Source organism: Cryptomeria japonica, chromosome 3, assembly GCF_030272615.1.
Source record: "Cryptomeria japonica chromosome 3, Sugi_1.0, whole genome shotgun sequence".
NCBI classification, from domain to species: Eukaryota; Viridiplantae; Streptophyta; class Pinopsida; order Cupressales; family Cupressaceae; genus Cryptomeria; species Cryptomeria japonica.
This window is the reverse complement of record NC_081407.1, coordinates 338467147-338481728: the sequence shown is the minus strand read 5'-3', so window position 1 is coordinate 338481728 and position 14582 is coordinate 338467147. Positions and strand designations below refer to the sequence as shown.

At 30.2% G+C, this 14582-nt stretch overlaps 1 pseudogene; it reads right to left on the bottom strand.

Moving 5' to 3' along the window:
* Nucleotides 1-4908: 4908 nt before the first annotated feature.
* Nucleotides 4909-11157, bottom strand: LOC131874158 (myosin-11-like; annotated as a pseudogene).
* Between the last annotated feature and the right edge of the window lie 3425 nt (nt 11158-14582).

The following is a 14582-nucleotide window of genomic DNA, read 5'->3' as shown; positions in this document are numbered from 1 at the left end:
GGTGTGGCCCATTTCTTGTTTTTGTTTGGTGACCTAGACCATTATGGGTGGGGATAAGAATAGGCATCACTTTTGATAAATGGAAGAAAAATAAGGAAGTGTGGCAAGAAATTATTGATGGGGGAATGGTTCCCTTCTTGGAAAGACTCCATGGCCTTTCTCCTTTGCTCACAGAAACATTTGTCAATGGGTGGAAGAAAGGGGTTTTGAGGGCCTATGGTGCTGAATATCAACTGGATGAAACCCTGGTGGCTATGGTTATGGGTTTGTCTATGAATAGCAGAAGGTTTCATAGAGATAGAAAAACAGGGGAGGAAGACATGATGAATTTTTTTGATAAAGATAAGGAGCATCCAAGAGTTAATAAAATGGCTGATGGTGGCTACAATAGAAAGGATCTTATGGCTCCCTGGGTGGACATGGTCGAGTTCATCATGAGGTACATTACGCTTGATGGTAGATATGTCAGTATCTTTTATTATCATTTCACCATCTTGAATCACTTTAGGCATGGCAAAGTTATTTCGATTCCCTTCTATCTGGTTTCTTCTTTGGAGAATAGTCTTGAAAAACATGCTGAGAATCCCAATAATCCAGTCCTCATTATGGACTATGCCAAAGACCTTGAATTTGTGCCATCTCTCTCTAAGAAAGGCCAAATCCCTAATACTAATGTTCAAGATGTCTCTGATTCGGATATAGAGATGGAGGATAGTGGGTGCACCAAACCCCTTGTTGACCTTGATTATAAGCCGGTTGAAGAGGGTGAGATGTTGGTCACACCTAGAACCCATAGTAGCAAGAACCCCCCTAGATGGGTTGCAAGTAAATATAAATCGACTAGCAAGATGATTTCTAAAACTCAGCCTTATTCCAAAAAGAAGAAATTGGTTGCTAAAGACTATGCTCCCAATACCTTGGACCAGGAAATCAAATTGGACATTCCTCTTAATGTCCTGAAGGAGAAGTAGGGGACTCTACCTAAAGATGTGGATAGTCATTTACATAAGGATAGTTATCTGATGAATCTGGTGATGGAAGCGACTAGAAGCTAGGAGAATTGTTGTAAGTGGGTGGGGAACGAGATTGATACCCTCAAAGAGGGGATTAAGGAGATAATTGATATCTTCACTGATTCACCTCAAACTACAAAATTTGAGAAGCTCATGATCATGACCCAGAATCTTTCCCATGATGTCGAGGTTATGAAATGTAAACATGAGAAAAGAATTGAGAAGGTTGAGCAGTCTACGGAGAAGATCAAGAATAATCTTAATAATCTAGTTGACATAAGTAAGGAGGCCATGAATAATAGTATGGAAGGGATGGAAAAGATCAATGCCATGGTGGCGGAGTATAGATCCAATCTTATTCACAGTGACCTTGAAGATAGTAACAAAAAGAAAGATCAGGACAGTGAAGACTCTATTGTTGGTGGCAATTAAACTATGGGCCCTAGTTCTAGGACCAGAAGCAGGAGTAGCAATAAGGGTATGTCCAAGTTCATTATGGAAGAATTGGAGGCAATCAACAAGGCTACCATCCAGAAGAACAAGAAGTTGGTGCACTTGCTTAACTGAGTGTTTGTCTATGTTTTATTTTGTTGGTTGTTGTTTCAATTTTCTTTTGTGTTCGGTCTAGGGTGTTCCCCTATTTTGTTGTTGGTTTCTATTTTTTTCAAAAATAATTTTAAGTGCAAACTTTAAATTTTATTGTATAAGTATATTGTTTGAAAAAAATTATTTGTTGAAAAGACCCAATTAGAATTTTATTTTAAAGATATTGCATTTAATTGTGGTAAAAAAGTACACATAGAAAGATAATTGATTGTATTTGATTAAAAAATTGCAAAATAAAGTAAAAAAAGTATATTTATTTAATTAGCAAAATAATTTTGATTATCTAAAATTGAGAACTTTGTTTTTTTAGCAAATTGTATATTATTAATATCTTAAAAATAATCAAATTATATAGAATATTGATTTGATTTCCTTTTTTTGATATAACAAATTATAATATCATGGTCCATGGGAGAAGCTATTTTATAATGAAACTTAAGAAATATAAAAAGTTCAATAATTTTTTACGTTGTAAGATAATTATTATTTTTTAAATATGTTTAAATTTATTTATAAAATGGAATATATTATAATAACAAATTACATGATAAAGATTAATATAATAAAAAATATATTTGTTTAAATAATTTTTCTTTTTTAAAAAAGAATTTCAAGATATAAAATTGAGTTCTCTATCTTTTTATATTAATTTGTAATATTATTAATAATATTAGGGAAATAGTTAGATAAGAAAGAAGATAAATTCATTTATAAAATGCCTTGTTTGATAAGGATCATAAAGTTAGAATAATTCTAAATTATGAAGCTAGAAACAAATATCCTTAAATATAAGAAAAATAATATATTAAAAATTAATAATTAAAGAAAAACATATTGATAATATTATTTTCGTGAATTAATGATTTAGAGAGCGTTCATTGCTTTGTTGAATTTATTTGAAATAATGTGTTTTATTAAATTTGTGGTTTGAATATATTTTATTATCGACGTAATCATTGCACTTCCTTTTAATACTAATACTAAATAAATATTTATTTAATCAAGAGTTCGAACAATATTAGAAATCATTAATACATTGAGAAGCCTGAGAGCTGAAGGAAATCGTGAGAGAATTAGACAAAATGGAGGGAGAATCCATTACAGCATATCAACAACAACATGGTATATCTAAGCTGTCTCAGGATATGAAGGAATTGGTATTTTATCAGTTAGGTATGGATTATTTTATGTAATTGGTAAATTAAATAATTATCTTTTACTAGTGTTTGGTTATGTATTTGATGAATTTAGATAATTATATAGAATTTTTTTAAGCAAACTGTTCATTCATATTATTTTTCAGAAAAATAAAACTTTTAAAAAATCTCAATTTTTAATATGTATGTAAAGATAATTATTTAATCTTATATTTATTATTAATTTAAAAATATAAATAAATATTTTAATTAAATTAAAAATAATAAAAAGATACGTTTTAAATATTAAAATTAAAAAAAAATGTTGTAAATCTATCAATTCATAAATTTGAATCTCATTAAGGTCGTACATAAGATAAATGTAATATATCACACTTAAAAAGTTTGGAAATCGAGATATATCAAGATTTAGAAGTTGAAGATGATTTCTAACCTTAATCATTCTTCTATAAACATTTATACAGTAATTAAAATTATATATTATGTTTTTATTTTCATTGATAAGAAGATAATTTAATAATAAGAAGAAAATTATCCTTAGAGGAGGATACCTCTTTAAAAGTAAATGCTAACTATCCATATCCAAATGGTGATACTCTTAACATAAACTATCATAGGCAAGCACACCTCTACTCACAAGCACTTAAAGGTTCCAAAATTGTTGTTGGACATGACTAATAATACTAACTGCATAAGAAAGTAATCTAGAATGTATGTATTTATAAGGCTTCGATATTTTTTTTGGTAAATGAATTTTCTAAATTAAAAAATGTACATAAAAAATATTTTAGATTTTGGTTATTTATCAGGTAATTCTTCTATATTTTGGTAGCTTCTTTGATGAAGATGGTATACATAATATTTTATTTTATACTTTTTATCTACTTGATGGCATGTCTATTAGATCTTATTTTTATGGTTTGAATGGAATGAACATATTTTCTAATATTTTGAAAAATATGTTTTTAAGGTTTATTCTTAACATTCTCAACCAGTATTTTCCCATCCTTTTTATTTAAAAAACTTATCACAATACTAATTTCAGATTTGATTTATAGTTCTACACTTATACTAGTATAAATTCCTTCCTTTTATGTAACTCTTTTTAATTTGAAATTATACATTTTTATTAAGAATTGGCAACCTGAGAACATACCTTGAGATTGGATAGTACAAAATAAATGTGTTCTGAAAATATATATATAAGATAAACAAAAATTCTTCCTGCTTATATCAATAAATGTTTCAATCAAAATCCCATGCCTTCTTTACATCTTTCTGTTATAAATCTAGAACCACTCCTTACAACATCTTTGAACCTAATCATTCTCATATGACATAATATAATTCTAAGCTAAAGAAAATATTTCAATCACCGCTTTACTTTGCTGCCTCAACCAATCTAACCAAGGCTTAATCGCCATTCAAGGCACTATAAATAAGCCAAATTTGATAAAACTTGCAGGAAAGTGAAGTGGTAGGGTCTTTGCGGAATGATTTAATCTTATGTAGGTCGTTTGTTTCTCTTTTGTTTACCCGACACTTCTTTTCAAATATCTGTTTTATCATATTGTGAGTCGCAGCGCCTATGAAAATAATGGTGCCGAGGAATTGTATGGCGTTCAGATTTATAGTGGTGCCGAGGAATTGTATGGCGTTCAGATTTATAGTGGAAGTCTGATTAACCATGTTTATATATAGCATAGACATGGCAAAGTTGTTCAAGATGATCATCCGGCTACATTTTCCACTCTTTCATCAATTGTATAAATTGAAGAAATAAAATATTGTGAATATGCTGCTTGATTGACTTAGGAATGAATACAATATATTATATAAAGCAAAGATAAACCCTCTAAAATGGCAACAGCCAACTAGAAAATGGCTAGGTGACCCTGCAGGATTCATTAGAAAGTCGGGTAGATTGTACCCTGTGAAAAAATTCGTTGTGGAATGTATGTAACATTGCTTACAGTAATACAAAGAAGACGCTTGATTTTTGGTGTGGGTTTTTTTTCCAAAAAAGTTTTCCCGTGTAAAATTTAATATTTATCTCTGTCTTGTGTGTTTGTTGTTTTTCCTATGCTCTTGTTTTCCTGTTTAAATGCACATCTTAATATTCTAAAATAGATTTAAAAGTTGCTCTTGCTTACATCCTCTGTAAATTTGGCATTTAGAAGGCATTTCCACACTGTAGCTTTCCTTACATCTTCACTATTGAAATCTGACATACTTGACCTCTTCTGCCTAGCTGTCAAACAATTCAAGTGCATGGTGTATGATTCCACAATTTGCATAGATGTCAAGTGCGTTGTGTATGATTCCACATTTTGCATGCATGTCTACCGGATTATTTTCATCTATAATATATGATAAAAATCTCCCTATCGTTATGCTTTAATGTATGTCCATATCCTATTCCAAAGCTCCCATTTTGGGAGATGCAGAGAGGACACGGTAAAAAAAAATTGTCTTTATACCTGCCAATTGCATTTGTTTGAAATTTTCTAAATTTTTCTGCAAATCTTGTGATCTTGCGATCATTGCATTTGATGAAAATGTGCCAACATCTCTTTGAGGCATTTTGTCCAACAATTGACCTGCCTTGTTTGTGCTTCCATATTTTGCGTGCATATCTACTTGAGCATTTCCAACCATAATATTTAAAACAATCCACCTTTATCATACTTTGGTGGATGTCCATACCCTGTTCCAAAGCCCCCATTTTATCACAAGCAAGGAGGATGCCGCCAAAGATTGTTGAATCTGGCGTTACACGTGCCCATTCGATTTGCTTGAAAGTTTTTGAAGTTTTTCAACAAATCTTGAAACCAATGCACAACTTTGCTTAATACCTACCAATTGCATATGGTATAAAATCTCTATGACATTATTTACAAGACAATATGATGTCTATTACAAGGACAAGTGAACAAATGAATCAAGCAATACCCCATGGCCTATTTGAATCTCAATGAATTCTGAATTACCATTTGGAAAATACCTGCATTTTCAGCAACTAAATTTAATAAAATTATAAAGAAACTTCTTCATGTGTTGTTTTGTACCTTTTGCCCATGAAGTCTTTGGATTTCATCAAACAAATTTTGTTTCTACAAATCATAAAAACCCCAATTCTGTTTTGAAGAAGCTTCTCAAAACGAGACTACATATAAATGTGTACCATAACAGCATAAATTTTCTCCAAATCCTGCTTCTTTAATAATCAAAATTTCCAGTTAACCAGTTCACCCTTGGAAATAAAAATATGTAAATTCAACCATAATAAAATGGCTTCAAGTAAGAATTCATTACATTATAGTTTATACAATGTTTCTGCATCTCATTCAAGAGATATCTAAGAGAGCGTCATTGCCTCAGATATTTGATGTCCATATAATGTGCTTGTTCCTCCTACATGGTAGCTTGCAGAATCCGTTTTTGCATAAAAATGAGGGTAATTCCAAACATAAATGGATATCATTATAATGGTATAAAAAATAGCGAATGTGGAGAGTTGAGAAACCTAGAGTAAAATAACAGAATTTGCATTGCAACATGCCAAACAACTTCAAGAAATATTTCTTTTGCAACCATGTGTCTCCAAGGAACTAAACAAAGAAAGTGAATTGTAGAGTGAAACGAGTGTCCACAAAGTCCAATTTGTAAATACTAAATACCTTTACTCGACGATTGTTTTCAATTAGATTTTTGTTCTGTATAATACACACAAAAAATTTCACATGTAGGCAAACACTAACAATTTATCATATGAAGCTGAAGAACACCATGCCTGAATTGCCATTCACATTATGCTGAAAAACACCATGCCTCAATTGCCACTCACATTACAATTTTATAATATTAAAATAGATTTACTCATTCAAAAATGCGAAATTCAATCATTCATAAGGGATAATGGGAAGTCAAGAATATTATCCCCATTACAATTTTTATAAAATCATCTCATTTACAACCTCCCAATCCACTTATGCATCTATTAAAGAAAATGGTGTAACAGTTTAGGGTTGTATCATCTATGTGTCAGGGGGAATGTTGCAAAATCAATGTATAAATGTGGCTGAATAAACAAAAAATATTAGAATGGAAGGTAGTTACCCTCTCTAAATTTGTAAATGTCTTGTATACTTATAAAATATTCAGAAAGAGCATCAGTGTCAATTTTTTGACATAGTTGCTGAAAAAAAGTTTCCCAAATTGTTGCATATTATGACAATGACATTAGTTTTCTCTAAAATCTTACCTTGAGTCATCATCCAACAAGAAAGAGTTTCCTAGAGTGCCATACTTATCATCCCAGTACGTGGTGTTGATTCTATATAGTTTCTTGAGCAACAATTATTTAAAAAACAAGATAATGAGGAAAATAGTAAACAATCTAGACAATGACGCAAGAGAAAAAAAAAAATACAACCACTCGACAAAGATCATGGGTAACTTTATTCAGAGATTTCTTTGGTTTTTGATGAATAACCTGAAGGATAAAGCAAATTCAAGTATCAAATTAAAGTTGTTGGCACCAATGTGTGAATCCTTTTAGTAAAGGATTTATGTTAACAAGTATCTAACTATCTTTACGGAGATGAAAAATATGTAAATAGAATTTAACATAATAATGGTAATGTATGCCTAGTAACTATCAACTATAAAAAAAATTAAAAAAATTATTTTAAATGATCTTCGAATTTATGGGAAAACAATATATTCCCAAAAACATTTATCACTTGTTGCTTACCAAAAATCTCATAACAAAAATCCCATTACTTGTGTGATATGCATGATTTTATCCCAAGTTAAACCAGCATACTGCAGTGTTACAAACTTTAAACTTTCAGTAAGATATGGCAAGTCCAAAAATACAAAATAACATACAATAAACCAGGTCAGCCCATATTCAAAGGTTAAGTAAAATTGCAAGCAAACCTCTTCACAGCACCAAAGCTCCAGATCAGCTAATCCTGCTTTGACATACTCTCCATTGATGTCCTATGCAGATATATTCTAACTTGTTGAAAAGTTTTACATTGATGAATGCAAATATTTGAATGAAAATTTTATTGACCAAAACCGATGACACCTGCAAGATAAACAAACCCTGAGCAATATGCCCAAATATTCTTGTTCCTACAGAAATTTTTGGATTTCATAAGAAATAAAGTTACTCAGCTACTGAAATGTACATAATTTGCACGCATTGTTTGGAGAAGACTGGTTAGGCCCTTGGTAATGCTTTGCCAGTGGTTGGGAACCTGTTGTGCATTTGCATTTGCCTGCAATCTAGATGCCTTTACCATACTTTCCCTTGATATCCTTGGAGCTTGAATATGTAATACATGATCATTTTTATGTTCATACAAGATGAAACATGAGCATTGAATTATAATTTGGTACGAAATAGAAAATTGTTTAGTTAAAATGGAGTTGAAAGTACATGAAGTCTAACAATCATCTAAAACTAGCTAAACAGATGCAAGCTTTTTGTTGGTTGCAATATATAATATTGCTAAGATATTTGCCAAATAGTGAGACAAATCCTGATAGTGAAATAAAAATGGGAAGGGAAACACAAACTTTGGACTAACTGACAACTTCAAATTATTGTCGAGTCTGCTAACCAAGGTACAATCTTTATATGTTAAGCCCTATCTCTTATTTTATATCTAGATCTGATTTGATGGCTGCCAAATGTTCTCTCACAGAAAAATTTCTATATACCTATATACACAGGCAGATATGTCCTCCTTCAGATTATCATGAATAATCCCATATATCTTCTCCACGTATGCTGTAAGTTGTTGCTTAAATAATAAAGCCACGTATGCTGTAAGTTGTTGCTTAAATAATAAAGCTGGATATTTTGCTTCCACTTGACGCACGTCATCTAATCCACCAATGCTTTGCTTCCACTCGTCCCACGTCATCTAATCCACCAATGCCGAAAGAAAGGCCCTTGGCAAGATGAATTTGTTTATAACTTATTGAGACAACCATATATAAATCAATAGCATTAAATTGAATATACCCAATTTGCTCTAGCCTAATAAATTAACCTTTCTAAAATATTAAGCTAAAGTTTTAACTTGTTTTCTTTGCTGAAAAATTAAAATGAACGCTGTCTTCTTCTTACTTGAGTCATTCTTCCAAGTAAAGTAGAAGATGATCTTCGCTTCTGTCGAGTTACTCCAGCTCCAGTTGCCTTCAATGTACGTTGTAAGAAGAAAAGAAAAGTTTATATATTTGACAACCAATAGGCCAAAACATCGTTGTTTTTCTTGATTCTACAATAAAAAATTAAAGACTTTATGTTAGATGTAGGCATATGTTCAAAAGAATGCATAAATATGAAAAAGGCAATAGAGCATGGAAAAATAATATAAAAATTTAAATAAAAAAGATGAAAGTGCATTGTTATATACTTAATATTAAGTAAATATGGGTGGTAATTCAAAATAATTTTTCTTTAACCAAAAGTTGATTTCTACTAATTCATTAAATATTTCTAGTTGAGTGAGGAGATGATATTATTTTAATTTAATGCATTCTAAGTTAGAAATAAAATGAGATTTTACTTCTCCAACTAGTATAATAGATCATCACATACTAGAACATGGATTTCAAAAAGAACCAAGAAGAGAAGCAAGATTTTAGAGTTAAGTAAATGCTTTCTAGAAAAATGAGCTTGTGAAACAAAAAAAAAAGACAAGCCAGAAATAATCAAATCTCAGCTTGTGAAACCAAAAAAAAGACAAGCCAGAAATAATCAACTCTGAGATTGAACTGTTCTCCAAAAAAAAGAGGTTTTGGCTACTTAAATAGATAATATCTTGACAAATGACACATAAATAGAACTGAACCAATGATCTTGCAAGTAAAAAAGGCATGATCCACTAATAATCAACGGCTTTAAGATTGTAACTATAAAGATTTTTGTTAACCTCAATTGTGGATCCAATCATCTGAATAATACGATCAAACACACTAGTTCTTTCAGCTTCAAATAATCACTAATGAAAAAGTGTCTTGTAATTAATGCATGCTGCAACAGGCCTGCCTTGGTGAATCCAATATCTTGGGAGGCACACTTAATAAGTGTGTCTATGCTTTCCTGAATTGGAATAATAGAAGATATTAGATTTAAAGAAATAACTACTTCAAATCCAATTCAATGTATGGTAGATGATTGCAATTGCAATGCAGTTAAAAGAGGCTCAAGAATTTTTAGGGAATTGAACTGAGTACATGTATATCATTAAGTGGCCTTGGTGGCTTGGTATCTATGTCATTGAGAGGCCTTGGTGGCTTATTCTCAATTTCAGCAGGCTCCTTGATTAAAGGTACATCACTGGCAACAGTAACCTGCAAAAAATGTTGCTTAATCTATTTGTAACTAACTTGTAAGGATCAATATATGACAATGGTCATATAAAAAATGGAACAAAAAATCATTAGATTAAAAACAGATAGAAATGATACTCAAAAACTCACTTTTATAGTATCAGGTTCCTATAGTATCAAGTTCCTCAAGTATAGTATCAGGCTCCTATAGTATCAAGTTCCTCAAGTATAGTATCAGGTTCCTCAAGCTCATGATAGCCATTTTCAAGAGTCTGGCAAAAATAAAATAACGGAAATGTTCAGAAAACCAGGTACAATTACATTCGACTTTTAAAAACAAGGATTGAAATAGAATAAAAGAAATATCCCAACTATAAAAGGCCCTTATAGGTGACTTGACCAATGTTTGGTGACGAATAACTTTACCCTCGGATTCGGCATTTGAAAGTTTAGCTTCAAACCTATTTATGTTTTGTAAACTTCTAGTTAGCAAAGTCATAAAATAAGAATATGAACTACATACAAAAAAATGTGGTTCTTCAGTAACAAAGAGAGCATAATGATATTAAAGAATATTTTAAACCTTTGTAATGTATTCTTGACCTTATCAATTTTTGACTCTGCCTCCTTGGCCTTTCTAAGCCGTTCTTCACTCAGCAACATATTTCTGCTCAACCTCTTCTGCTTTCTTTTCAGCTTCATCTGCTTTTTGCTCAAGTGAACTTATCAAAACCTGCACAATGAAAAAAACCAATAACTACAATGCTTCAAGAAATAAAACAGAATATTGTCCAACAAAAAGCTCAAATACTTCAACAAATTCTCTAAAAGTTCAGCTATTTGTTGCATCAAATCAATAGGGTTAATTCACTTTTCTGCAACCTTCACTATTCAAAGGCATCATTTTTATGTCAAACTACAATCCTCCATTTAAAAGAAAACAGAAGCACAATTACTTCCATATTCTAAAAAAAAAACAAAAAAAAAACTTGTAAAAACATTACCAAAAAATATTCAATAGCCATGATTCAGCAAAAATTCAAAATCAGATTTATATATTTGATTTAGAAAACAAAAGCTGACAGTTTAATAGAAAGCAACAGAACCTATAAACTTAAAACCATACGAACAGCTCATAAACAAAAACTAAAAATATATACAACTAGAATAAAGAAAAAAAACTTCAATTTTCATAATAAAAACCTATAAACTTATCTGATTCTATCTACTACGAGAGAAGGGCTTTCCAGCAACTCTACCCACACAAGAATAGGCAAACAATATAATCAAGATCTAACAACAAAAATGAAACCACCACGACACTGAAAACTCCTGTTATAGTTTTCAGCAAATTAAAATAGTTTTCAGGCAAGTTTTCCTGTGGCGGTGTACCCCCACAGGGGATTGCCTATCGGCAAATTACATAGATGAATTGCTCACCAATCTTTTGTTTTTCATAATACTTTAGCTCTCATCATATTAACATTATACTCATTAAATCAATTTAACAACGCCCTAACACCATGGTAAAATTTAATATAAATCAAATTTCTTGGACTAAATGTAAATAATATTCAGCATTCACATAATTGAAAGGTTTAGCATTAAACAATCAAAACACATCTTGAAGGTAAAACTTGATTATAAATAACCATTATTTGAAAAAAAAAAAAATTTTAATTACAATTGTGAGTACAATTTACCCTTTTCTATAATGCTAGTATTTTATTGCATTGCTTATAATGCAAAATAATTTTAGACTATCTATTTGATATTCTACATAAACAACATATACATTATATATTGTGTAACATATACATTATATATTGTGTAAATAACTCTTCTACATTCTTCAATGATTTGATAAGATTGAAGAAGAATACAACTTATCATTTTTCTCAAGCATGCTTCAAGAACAAAATTCATACAATCATACATAAATTGAACTCAAACAAAAGGTACAAATATGGAGATTAAAAATACATGCAATTAGCATTTTATAGAAGACTAAAAGTAGGAAGGAATAAAATTTGGTGACATTTAACAGGGGTACAAAATGCTATGCTGCAATTCAAATAGAAAGGGCTAATGAAGTTTGCAATAGAATATGAAATTGTTGGCTTACCTATTAGATTTGTGAAAAGTCTTTAAATGAAGAAGCAATAATTTTCTATAATAAACATGCACAAGAAAGTTCAAGATTTCATAGTATATTAGTTGAAAAACTCAAACAGAAAAATGGCTAAAAAAATGTGAGGAGCAATGCTATAGCTATAGAGACATATGCAAGCATAGTGAATAAATATATAGTAGGCTCTAAAATTTTAGACAACATCACAATCTGATATACTCTTGGTTTTGCTTCTTGTTTTTGTTTAGTCTCATTAGTTGTAAGGATAATTTAGAAATTAAAATTGTACACAATGTTTTTACAACATAAAATATTTTTACAATGTATGAATATGAGTAATTTGAGAAATTGCTTATATTGAATATATTTTCTCTTGGTTATTGTTCTTTGTTGTTATTGATGTCGATTTTTTAAAGATGAGTGAGTTGATTTCTTCAAAGTATATTTTACTATCAATGTAACCATTTCACTTCTTTTTGGTGCAAGTTTTAGTAAATATTAAAAAAATGAATTACTCTATAAAATATTTAACTTTTCAGTTCTTGGGGACACTAGATCTTGCATACACTTAACATGAGTACTAATTTTTACCTAAAATACAAAACATAAACAAAATAAAGATCAAGAATATCACTTTTAATTATAAAACATATTTTTATATTTTAATTTTAATTCTAATTTATAATAAAAATAAAAATATTAAAACAACAATAATAAACATTATATATATTTTAATATAATTTAATTTATTTTTTATTTATAAATAATATATCTTATAAATTATTTAATAATATATTATATTTTTCATTAAAACAGAATCTAATAAAAAAAATTAAAAAAATTAAAATATGTATTTTTATATGACGATAACAAAACTATTTGTAAAAAATATAAATAAAAAATCAAATTTTAAATTCCATAATGTTTATAAATAATACTGTTGTTTTTATAAAATTAATAATACTAAAAGAACTCTTTTAGTTTAGTTTTTTATTTTTTCAAATATTTCTCTTCATAAAATATAATAGAATCTCTATTTTAATGTTTGTAAAATAAAAAAAATATTTGTTTTATAAAATTAATAAAAGAATAGAAATATTTTACCTTTTTATTTTTAGAAAATCTATTCTGTCTTAATTTTGCTTTTTTTGTTTCTAAAATTATCATCTCCATTTAAAACTAATAAAACATTAATTTTATAAAATCAATAGAAAAGTATATTGTTTTGTTTTAGTTCTACGTTTTTAGTTTTGCTTTTTATTTTTATTGGTCAGGTTCTTTTCTTCATCTGACTGCAATGCTTAGAAACCCGTTTGGCAACATAGACCCAAGAACTCCATCTCAGACTCTTATAAAAAGGAGCGAGGATAAAACAAATGGATGAATAATCAAGAATAGACCCGTTTGGCATCAATATACTTGGGAGCTCAAACAAAGGGTAAGACTAGAATAAATGGAGGGAGCATCTGGTACAGCAGTAGCACCGTGTTATATCTAAGTTACCTCAAGATATGAAGGAATTGTTATTTGCAAAGCTTCCCTTTAAATCAATCTGTGGCTCTCGCATCGTCTGTAAGGAATGAAAATATATTTTATCTTCCAACAGTTTTTTATCTTCATTGCCAATGAAGATTCCATGGCTTCTTATGTGTTGTCTAGAAAACAATGGAAATTGGAACTGTATGGCCTACTGCTTTATCGCACAGAAGTGGAGGACTCTGTCTCTCTCTTTTCTCCCATATTCACAATTATTTGTTTGTAATCTCTGGTACACAGAAACGGAGCAGAGTCTCTCCGGCTTTTAAGATTTATCCAGCATAGGGCAGTAACTTTTTCGAGAAATCCCCAATGGACAATTAATTGTTTCAGTGATAAAAACAAATGTGACTCTCCAATATGTGCATATCTTAAAGGGAGGAAACCATGAGCCCTTTTTGATAGTTTGGTCCAATTCTGAAAAAATTTCCTTCAGAATCTACCACTGTTTTCAAGATTCGTGGAGGATTAAGTTTCAGTTTGCGTGGAAAAGGTTGTCAAATATTTTAGGTAATAAAGTGGTTGATTGCAATGATGTTCTTTTCTGGAGGGGAATGTGTCCTGCGACTATTGTAGGTTACAATATCAAAGATGAGGGTTTTACTAAGCCTGTTACAGTAGCTCCATCACCTCCCAAAATGGTTCTTGATCTGAATGATCTATCTATACTTCCACATCTGAAAAAGTTCATATGGTTCATCCGTTCTTGTGGTGGGGACCTTCAAATACATTCGGGAGCCGTCTGTAGTTGCAATCAACAGTGCCGGAATTCACCCGTTGCTT